This window comes from Ceratotherium simum, chromosome 7 (genome assembly GCF_057802395.1).
Source record: "Ceratotherium simum simum isolate JZ-2026a chromosome 7, ASM5780239v1, whole genome shotgun sequence".
Classification (NCBI taxonomy): Eukaryota; Metazoa; Chordata; class Mammalia; order Perissodactyla; family Rhinocerotidae; genus Ceratotherium; species Ceratotherium simum.
This window is the reverse complement of record NC_141906.1, coordinates 23,243,661-23,255,184: the sequence shown is the minus strand read 5'-3', so window position 1 is coordinate 23,255,184 and position 11,524 is coordinate 23,243,661.

Genomic DNA, 11,524 nt, shown 5'->3' with positions numbered 1-11,524 from the left:
AGAGAACAAAGGATATAGGCACAGTTACACTGAAGTCCTTGATGAAAAAGAGGGGAGGTCATTTCATGACAACACTGAGGATGGTAGAGGCTTGTATAACAAGATGGTATGATTCTCAAATGTTGGGGGCGTGTGTGAAGAAGTAGTTGTCTGTGTTTGGGCTTTGAGGAGGCCTGAGAGTGGAGACTCCTTCCCTCTCCTCCCCAGACATGTGGAAGAATGTACAGAAGTGAAGTACTTAAGCAAAGCCAGCTCTCTTACATAGGAAGTGGAGGCTCAGAGGTACATAGAGAGGCTAAGAATTTAGGGGTTTGTCACCATGAAATGGAGGTTTCAGAACAGGAAAGATTGGGAAGTGGGTCCATGATGGGAAGGGCTAAAAGGCAGGGAAGCAGTGGAAGGGTGAATTAACTAGGGACAAGGAAGTACAGATCAGTGTGGGGATAACCAAATGGGAAAGAAAAGATGACCCAAAAGGACTGCCTTGTGAATGATGATCCTGAATGACAAGATTGGAGGCTGACAAGTCTCACTGGCTCTTTACTCATTTGTTTCTTCTTGGTGCAGGAGGAGGCACTGGGTAGCTAGCATCAGTGCTTGGTTTCAGACTGCTCCAAGCCTTAGTACCCCACCCACCTTTAAATGCTCATGAGAAGCCCCAGTCATTAGAGTTCTTTGGTAGAGCCCAGCCCTGGAGAAAGTGAGCAGGAGTATTAAAAAATAGCCAGAGTCCAGCACTGTTTGGATTGGGATCTTCCAAGAGCAAGTATATTTTCCAGGCTCTGAAGGACTTCAATTCCCTGTAGAGACTCTAGGAAAGAAAAAATGAAACTCCTGATTGTCTCCCAAAGAGCAAAAGCCAGACAAAGCAGAAGGGGATGGGATCTAGAACACAGGTGGAGGGATTAAATGTGGAGAAGAGGAAGGACTCCTGTCCTCTGGGATAGGAAGTAAGGAAAGCCAGTTCTCTGAATTCACAGAGTGATCAATTTGCTGAATTTACCAATTTTGTCAATTTACCAAAATTTTGTTTCTTTTAATTATATGTAAAGTTTACAACAATTTGCATGGTTGAGTGAATTTTAACTACTTTTGAAGATTTCTACAAAGTATCAGTTGACTAATTTGAAGTTTAGTTTAGCTTAGTTTTAGTTTTAACTTATTTGCAGCTGTTTCACTGAAGTCATTTTGCCATGGCTGGCCAAAGTTCAGTGTATTCTAAGTTTTTCCTTACTTTGAGTCTATGACTTTTGGCAATGAGGATTTCTTGTGTATTTTGCTCTACAAGTGTTGTGCAGTGACTCAGATGTCAAAAATTTTATAAACAATCATCGGTGGGTGGGTATTCTCTCTTCCAAAACATTTTTTTTTTTTTGATGAGGAAGATTAACCCTGAGCTAACATCCATTGCCAATCCTCCTCTTTTTTGCTGAGGAAGATTGGCCCTGGGCTAACATCTGTGCCCATCTTCCTCTACTTTATATGTGGAACGCCCGCCACAGCATGGCTTGATAAGTGGTGTGTAGGTCGGCGCCTGGGATCTGAACCTGTGAACCCTGGGCTGCTGAAGTGGAGCAGGCAAACTTAACCACTGTGCCACTGGGCTGGCCCCTGAAAATATTTTTAATCCTAAAATTTGCCTTTTTTGTTAGCATTTTTTTGTGCATTTGTAATTTTAGTAGATATATAGATATGGGCTGAAATATGGCTATACTGTATTTCTACACTGGTTGGTAAATGTTATTAATAGTCACCATGATGTGATAAAATTAATTTTATAAATTCTATTATAAACTCAGTAGTTCAAGATAATTGTTCTAAAATATCATGATGACTATTGATAAATGAGCCTCCTGCCATAGTGACATCTAAGAAATATTTGGGGAATTTCTGCAAGCTCCATTCATATCACAATAGGAAGACTGTACTTTAGGAAGATCTCTCCTTATCCTTAACCTTGATTGTGTAGTTGTTACTACTTCTAAATAGCTAAGTTTTTACTTTGGTTTTATTTTTTATTTCTTACAAAAACAGTTTTATTGAGATACAATTTATATACTTTAAAGTTTCTCCCTTTAAAATATACAATTCACAGTGGTTTTTAGTATATTCATAGAGTTGTATCCATTACCACAATCAAATCTCAGAATATTTTCATTGCCCTGAAAGGAATCACACACCCACTAGCCGTTACTCCCCATTCCCTCCTCCCCACAGCCCCTGGCAAACAATAACCTACTTTCTGTGTCTATGGATTTGCCTATTCTGGATATTTCATACAAATAAAATCATACAATATGTGGCATTTTGTGTCTGGCTTATTTCACTTAGCATGTTTTTGAGGTTCATCTATGTTGTAGCATATATCAGTATTTCTTTCCTTTTTATAGATGAATAATATTCCATTGTATGGATATATCACATTTTGTTTGTTCATTAACTAGTTGATGGACATTTGGATTTTTTCCACTTTTTGGCTATTATGAATAGTGCTGCTGTGAACATTTGTATACAAGTTTTTGTGTGGACATATCTTTTCAACTCTTTTGGGTGTATACCTAGGAGTAGAATTGCTGGTATGGTACATATTGTAACTACATATTGTAAACCATGTTTAACATTTTGAGGAAATATTTGAGGAAATGTTGCCGAACTTTTCTACAGCAACTGCACCATTTTACATTTCCACCAGGAGTGTATGAGGGTTCCAATTTCTCTACATCCTCGCCAACACTTGTTATTGTTCATCTTTTTTATTATAATCATCCTAGTGGGTGTGAAGTGCTATCTCATTGTGGTTTTGATTTGCATTTCTCTGATGACTAATGATGTTTAGCATCTTTTAATATGCTTATTGGCTATTTGTATATTTTCTTCTCTGGCTTCTTTCAAGATTTTTTTCTTTGTCTTTGATTTTCTGTGGTTTGAATATTTTCTATAGTTTGAATATTCTTTGTTTTATACACCTAGGTGTAGTTTTTTTCAGTATTTATCCTGCTTGGTGTTCTCCGAGCTTTCTGGATCTGTGCTTTGGTGTCTGTCATTAATTTGAGAAAATTTGCAGCCATTATTACTTCAAATATTTCTTCTGTTCCTTTCTCTCTTTCTTCTCCTCTGGTATTCCCATTACACGTATTTTGTTATTGCCCCACAGTTCTTGTTATTTTTGTTATTGTCCCACAGTTTTTGGGTATTCTGTTCCTTTTTTTTTTTCATTCTTCTTTCTCTTTGCTTTTCAGTTTGGGAAGTTTCTGCTGACATATCTTCAAGCTCACTGATTCATCCCTTGACTGTGTCCAGTCTATTGATAAGCTCATCAGAGGCATTCTTCATTTCCATTACAATGTTTTTAATTTCTAGCATTTCCTTTTGCTTCTTTCTTAGAGTTTCCTTCTCTCTGCTTACATCACCCATCTATTCTTCCATGCTGTCCACTTTTTCCATTAGCACCCTTAGCATATAACCATGTTTATTTTAAATTTTGTCTGATAACCCCCAAATCTGTGCCATATTTGAGTCTTGTTCTGATGCTTGCTTTATCTTTTCAAACTGTTTTTGCTTTTTAGCATAACTTGTAATTTTTTGGTGAAACTGGACATCATGTATCGAGTAAAAGGAACTGAGGTACATAGGCCTTTAGTGTGAGGTTTTAGGTTTATCTGGCTAGGAATTAGGCTGTATGCTGTTTGCTACAGCTGTAGTATCAGAGGCTAATCCTCTAGTGTCCTTGTTTTTGTTCTCCCTGTTGTCTTTGGGTTTCCCTAGAGACTCCTTCTTAAATAGGGCCTGAGGCTTGAAGTTCTTTTAGCTATAATTCCATGTTATTATACAGGAGCCCTATTGATGTGATGATAAGGTATGGGAGGAGGGGAAGCATTCTACAGTCCTAAGATTAAGTCTCAGTCTTTTAGTGAGCTTGTGTCCCTGGGCTGTGACAGTCACAACTGCTTCTGAGCTTCTCTCCCCTCCTTCCCACCCTAGCCTTAAGATACAAAGGCTAGGCGTGACTGAAATTGAGTATTTCCCTTCCTCCATGTTAGTTAGGTTTTGGTAAAACCCAACTTGGTTAGGCTCTGGTAAAATAGTTTCCCTTGAGGGCTAGCCTTGCTAAGGGGAACAGACAGCTCTGAGCATATATTGCAGTGGTTACTTTTTTGTCCTCTTGCTGGAAGCATGAGAAAATTTTCTCTGATCTTCACAGTTAGAACCTGGTGGGGGTCCTAGTTCTTGTCAAACCAGAAACTACCTGTATTTCTTCGTTGGAAAAATGTCTATTCAAACCTTTTCCCCATTTTAAAATTGAGTTGTCTTTTTATTGTTGAGTAGTGAGGATTCTTTATATATTTTGGGTATAAGTTCTTTATCAGATATATAATTTGCAAATATTCCTCCCATTCTGTGGATTTTCTTGATGGTGTGCTTTGAATCATGATAGTTTTTAATTTCGGTGAAGTCTAATTTTTTTTTTTGTTGCTTGTACCTTTGGCATCATATCTAAGAAACCATTGTGTAATCCAAGGTCAAGATTTACTGCTATGTTTCCTTCTAAGAGTTTTGTGGTTTTAGCTCTTACATTTAGGTCCAAGATATAGCTGAGTCAATTTTTTATGTAGTGTGAGGTAGAGGTACAACTTTATTCTTTTACATGTGGATATCTAGTCCTAGCATCATATGTTGAAAAGACTTGTCTTTCCTTATTTAATTTTCTTGCCATCCTTGTCAAAAAATCAATTGACCATAAATGTAAGGATTTATTTCTGGACCCTCAGTTCTATTCCATTGATCTTCATATCTATCCTAATGCAAATACCACACAGTTTCGATCACTTTGTAGATGTTTTAAAATTGAGAAGTATGAGTCCTCTAACTTTGTTCTCCTTTTTTAAAGATAATTTTGGCTATTCTGGGTCCCTTGAGTTTCCATATGAATTTTAGTATTTGTTTAGCAATTTCTGCAAAAAAAAGGCAGCTGTGATATGATTTTGATAGTGATGGTGTTGAACCTGTAAATAAACTTGGGGACTATTTCCATCTTAATAAGTCTTCCAATCCATGAACATGTGGCATTTACGTTTATTTAGGTGTTTAAAATTTTCTCTCAATAATGTTTTGTAGTTTTCAGACTATAAGTCTTATACTTCTTTTGATAAACTTACTTCTAAGCATTTTTTTCTTTTTGATGCTATTGTAAGTGGAATTTTCTTAATTTCTTTTTTGGATTATTCCTTGCTACTGTATATAAGTACAACCGATTTTTGTATACAATTAATTTTTGTATACTGAGCTTGTATCCTGTAAATTTGCTGAACTCATTCATTAATTTTAGTAGTTTTTTGGTGGATTCCTCAGGATTTTCTATATACAAGAACATGTCATCTGCAAATAGAGGTAGTTTTACTTCTTTTTTTCCAATAAAAATGTCTTTTATTTCTTTTTCTTGTCTAATGGCTCTGGTGGAACCACTAATACAATGTTGAATAGAAGTAACAAGAATGGACATCCTTGTCCTGTGCCTGATTTTAGAGAGAAAGCATTCAGAGTTTTAATATTAAGTATGATGTTAGCAGTGGGTTTTTTCATACATGTTGAGAAATTTTTTTATTATGTTGAGAAATTCCCTTTATTCCTAGTTTGAGTGTTTTTATGATGAGAATGTGTCAGATTTTGTCAAATGCTTTTTGTATGTCTGCTGAGATAATCATGTGGTTTTGTTTTTTATTCTGTTGATATGATATGGCATATTACACTACTTTATTTTTTTTCCTGAGGAAGATTCGCCCTAAGCTAACGTCTGCTGCCAATCTTCCTCTTTTTGTATGTGAGCCGCCACCACAGCGTGGCCACTGACAGATGAGTGGTGTAGGTCCATGCCCAGGGCTGCTGAAGTGGAGCGCACCAAACTTAACCACTAGGCCACTGGGGCTGGCCCTATACTACTTGATTTTAGAAGGGTAAACCAAGCTTGTATTCCTGGGATAAACCCTACTTGGTCACAGTGTATAATTCTTTTTCTATGTTGTTGGGTAGAGTTTGCTAGTATTTTATTGAGGAATTTTGCATTTATATTCATAAGGAAAATTGATTTGTATTTTTGTTTTCTTGTGATTTTTTTCTGGTTTTAGTATCAGTGTAAGAGTTAGAAAGTGCTGTTTTTAATTCAAGAATTTGTTTATCAGCTTGATCAAATGAGTATTATCTATTTGTTTTAGGCATCTGAATCCTAAGTGACTGCAATGAGTATAATATACAAAAGTGACATTCAACAGAGTTTGATTGAAATCTGGTACATAACAGATCTAATGAAAAGACTTTGGCAAAACTAAAACTAGACTAAGTTAAACTGAAACTAACTGAAAAATTAAAAAAAAAGAGAGAGAAAGAGAGAATCCACAAAGCTAAACTTTCCATGCAACAGTTTCTATAAATTTTATAAATTATTGCTAGAAACAAATTTTGGGTGAATTGATAATTTCACTAAGTTGGATTTTGGTGTCCAAAACTTGATAGTGACCTTTAGGTAGCCTGGTCATTGGCTGAACTGTCTTCAGTTAATAGATTTTCAACTAATTGCTGGATGTAGATAATTGATTTTCAACTAGTTCCTGGATGTAGATAAGGGTCAGGTGGTAGGAAATTGAGAAGACTTTTTTTGAGAAGTAGGAGGTGAGGTTAAGTGCTGATAGTAAGAGATAAAGGTAATACAAGGAGTTTAAGTGGAGAAAGTTTGCAGGAGTCAAAGAGATGACAGGATTGAGCAATCTAGGCTTGTTGAGTTGTGTTCAGTGCCTAGATCTGTTGATTCCAGTTCCAGTGGTTGTGTGATATTTTTTGTTCTCAGGAGCTCTCAGTGATGAGGGCACAGGAGTAGAGAAATCTGGTGATTAGAAATCTGGTGTGGGTGGGAGAGAAAGACATGGGGTTGAATAGGGGCTGCCATGAGAACAGAGGAAGTGTTGGGTCATGACATCCAGGCTGGGTTGAAAAGGAAGAAAGGCCTGGTACACACAAGGAGAAAAGAGAGTTCAAAAGACTAGAGTTACAAGAGGTTGAAAGTTTGATATGTGTGTAAGGGGATGAGACAACCAGAGGCAGCAAGCTGGGTTTAGAGAGTGAGATTCTGGAGCGTAAAATTTTGGGGGTAAAGTAGATCTGGTCACGAAAGGGTCAAAGGCCTGGTAAACAGAGTGGGCTGGCTGGCTGGGTTTCAGGAGAGAACAATAAAAAACTGTGGGGCCAGAGTCTTGGATGGGGCATCCACATGGTTGGGATGGTAGCAGGTCTTAGGATGGTGAGCAAGACTGTAGGCCTAAGACTTCACTGAATGTGTGAGTGATCAGAAGCTGTGTTCCGTCACCTCCACTCCCAATCAGCTTGGCATGAATGGCCTGGCCTGTTATAAAAAAGAAGGGGAGTGGGGGGAGCTGGTCCTCAGTGTCTGCAAAACTCCTCCATAGAGGCCTTTGACCTTCCTGTACTTGCTTCTTTCTCTGCCAGCTTTGTGTTGACTTCTCAGTCCTGTTTTGAATTCATGATATTCTGTCTGTCTGCTCTAGCCCATCCTGTTAGGTCTCTGACTGAATGAATTTAATGATTCATTTTATAACTAGTTCTGGGATATATACCATGCATGTTTTCTCCTCAAAGGCAAACATGCTCAAACTGCAAGCTTGCCAACTGACTTCCTGTGAGTTGGGCCAGCAGGTGCTCTAGGCATTCCTTAGCAGCTAAGGCCATGACCATCAGGAGGAGACGGTACAACCAATGTATTGAGTCCCCAAAGAGAAGGGGCTTTATATAAAGATGGAGGAGCCATGGAAGCCACAATGGGGGAATGAGAAAGCTCTCCTCCCTCCCCCTTTGCCCTCAACCCAAGATTTTGAACTTTTTCCTCAACCTATATATATGCGTAAGTCTCTGTCTCCATAACTAAAGTACTTATCATAAAATTGTCTTAGTCAATTCAGGCTGCTATAATAAAATAACACAGACTGGGTAGCTTATAAACAACAGAAATTTATTTCTCACGGTTCTGGAGGCTGTGAAGTCCAAGAGCAAGGTGCCAGCATGGTCAAGTTCTGGTGAGGACCTTCTTACTGGTTCATAGCTGGTGCCTTCTTGTCATGTCCTCACATGGTGGAAGGGGCAGAGGACTCTGTGGGGGTCTCTTTTATAAGGACAATAATCCCATTCATGAGGGCTCCACCCTCATGACCTATGCACCTCCCAAAGCCCTTACCTCCTAATACTGTCACATAGGGCATTAGGATTTCAACGTATGAATTTTGGAGGGACACAAACATTCAGACCATAGCAAAAATGAACACATTAATCTTCAAAATGCAGTTTTTAAATCTGCTTTCCTCTCAAGTTGCTGCCATATCTTTGCCCTGTTTTCTCTTTTCATTGTCACCAAACTTCTCAAGTTGTTTTTATTGTTTCTGCTTTTGCCTCTTTCAAGACTGCTCTATCAGAGGTCAAAAGTGAACATCTTAATTTCCAAGTCCAATGACCAAAGATACTCATTAAACCACTACTCTGGAGCCTGGCCAACATTAGATTTGGAGAATACAAAAATTATCTAGTATCTGCTCTCACAACTCACATCTACTAAGGGAGATAGACACAAATAGATGTTTTTGACACCCTCATCCCCTGGATTTTGATATACCAGTGTTGTAGTTGTAGTCCTTCTTTTCACCCTCCTCAGAGGGCTTCTCTTTCTATCTCTGTCTTGCCTTTGAATGTAGGCTCTATCTCATCTAGTCCAATTGGGAAATCTCATCTAGTCCAATTTCTTCAATTCTCACGTATGCATGTGACTCTCATATCTGTATTGCTAGCTTACATATATCCTCTGACTTCCAGAACAACTTTTCACAAGACAGCTCCTTAACACAAATATGTCTACAACAAAGTTCATCACAGTTATCTCGGATCTGCTTCTCCTCTGCTATCCTCATTCTCTGTGAATGGAATTAATCCACCCAACTGCCCAAGTAGAAACTTGGCGTCATCCTTGACTCTGAACTTCTTCCTCTACCTCATATAATCACATACAGTGTCTAGTCTATTCTATTTCTTCTATACCTGTCCAATCTGTCTCTCCATCCCCACTGCCTCTGGCTTAGTCTAGTCTTCCATCAACTACCCTTGGATTCCTTAACTAGCCTCCTATTCGGTTTCCTTACTTCTAGTCTTGCCCATCTAACCCATCTTCCAGTCTGATGCAAGAAAGATCTTTCTAAAATTTAAATCTGATCCCTTTTCTCTCCCTTTAAAAATCCTTCAGTGGCGTCCCCTGGTCTTCAGGATAAAATCCAAGCACTTTATCATGTCTTACAGGGCCCTTTGTAACCTGATCTTGCCTGGCTTTCCTGCTTCATTTCCTCCACTTCTTCCTCAAATACTAAATCCCAGCTGTACCAAATTACTTACTTGGAATTTTTCAACCACCCCATACTGTTTAATAATTCAGTGCATTTATACCTGCGGATCTTGCTGCCTGGAATGCCCTCGCAGCTGACTTCTCTCCCTCATGCTTGATGAATACCTACTCATTCTTCAAGATTCAGCCCTAGCATTGTTTCCTCTGATAAGTTATGCACTGACCTCCTCCTTTCTTGGTACTCCAGGATGCCTTGTGCACACCACTTTCATAGTACCTGTCTTACTATGTTATACTTGTTTATGATCTGTCCCTCCAATTAGTCTGTTGGGCCCTCCAATTGGCCTGTTGGGTCCCTGTATTCTCTATATTAGTACAGTGCTTTGAAAGGAGAAGGAATATGCTTGCTAAGTTCATTTGATAATTATTTTTTGAGTGCCTCCTATGCACAAGGAAGACACTGTACTAGGTACTGTGATGAATTTTACAGGTTCTCTTTCCTCTCTTAAAGGCAATTTCTCAGTCTCCTTCATAGGTTCTGTATCCTGTCTGTTCCCTAATGTCTGAACTTAGCCCGCTTTCCCTCTACACATACACTCTGAGTCACCCCGTCCATTTCCTTAGCTTTAATTGCTGACAACTCCCAAATCTGTTCTTCCAGCAAAGAACTTCTTCCCAAGTTCCACATGCTTCCAGGCATCTCAAACTTAGTACATACAAAACTGAACTATTTTTCCTTCTGGGATAAAAGGAAAAGATAATTGCAGGAAAGCTTCTGAGGCCATTTTAAGGAAAAGCAGTTACAAATTAAGTCAGGGCAATGACATTAAGTTTTCAATGACATCCCTAGGTACAGCTTTTGCATTTTCCTCTCCATGAAGTGAAGAGCAGTAAAACTCCTTTAATGCTGTGCTTCCCATGCTGGGCTACACAGTGGTGGGCCAAGGTATATGTGAAGTCACAGTGTAAACAAGGCTCATCTTCCTAGAGCATCAATTTTGATAGAAGTTTGTGTGTGTGTGTAATTACTTAACTTGTAAGAACTAAAAACATTATTTTTATATTAAACAGATATATTGTGGAACAGAATTCAAAATGTCAGAAAAGTTTAAATTTCTTCCTTCAAAATATAAGCACACAGACCATTTCTATTATTAGGGCATCTCAAATTTAACTCCAAAGTCATGTCCCAGAGTCAGAGGAGAGCTAGGATATGCCCACGCATTTCAGGGCATGGAGAGGAAAGCCGTAAGCATACAGACATGACCCAGTAGTGAACAATGGGCAATCAGCTTTGCAGGAAGTTCTTTTTCAATGAAGCAGGAGGAAACTAGGGAAGGGAGGAGTTTGTGAGCCCAAAATGGAGAGCTAGGCTGAGGAACTTAGTACAATGCGTTGATTCAGTCAATAGACATTTACAGATGCCTATTTTGTCCCCTGTTCCCTACTGGGTGGCGCAAGAGTGAATCAGATGTGTCCTCTACCCTCAAGGAGTTCACTATCTAGTGATGGGTGCCGAAAAATGTAATTGCGTCATTGCTACAATGAAGGATGTACAATGTGAAATTAGACCACTGGAAAAGTGCCTAGCTTTGCTTGGGGAATTCAGTGAATACTTCCACAAAAGAGGCATCATTTCAGCTCTTGGTTAAGCATTGGAAAATGTATAGGTGTTTTCTGTCTGTAGGTTGGTTAGAAATATTTCAGGAAAATGAAATGTGTGGGAAACAAATTAGACACATGCTTACATTCTTGACAGTCATTATGAGCATGTAAGTCCCTGGAGAGGAAGAAGCCCATTTCTTCAGCCTTGGTATACTTAGCCGTGTAGCTTAGCACTGTCCCTGCACACAGTACCATGTTTATTGTTTTGTAAAGCTCAGCCAGAGAGTTGAGTATGTCATGGACATGTCACTTACTCCTCCTCATTTAATAAACATACATTGAGCCCCTATTATGAATCAGGCCCTATGACAGGAAGAGTCATCCAGAAGAGCGGGTCCCAGTTCCTGGCTTTAGGAGCTCAGTTGAATGAAGATGTCAGTCAAGCAGACAGGCAATTGTGGCAGTGTGATGTGTGCTTTGAGGCCCAGAGGACTACAACTGCACACAGGTAGGGACTCAGCCCTATTTGGAGGG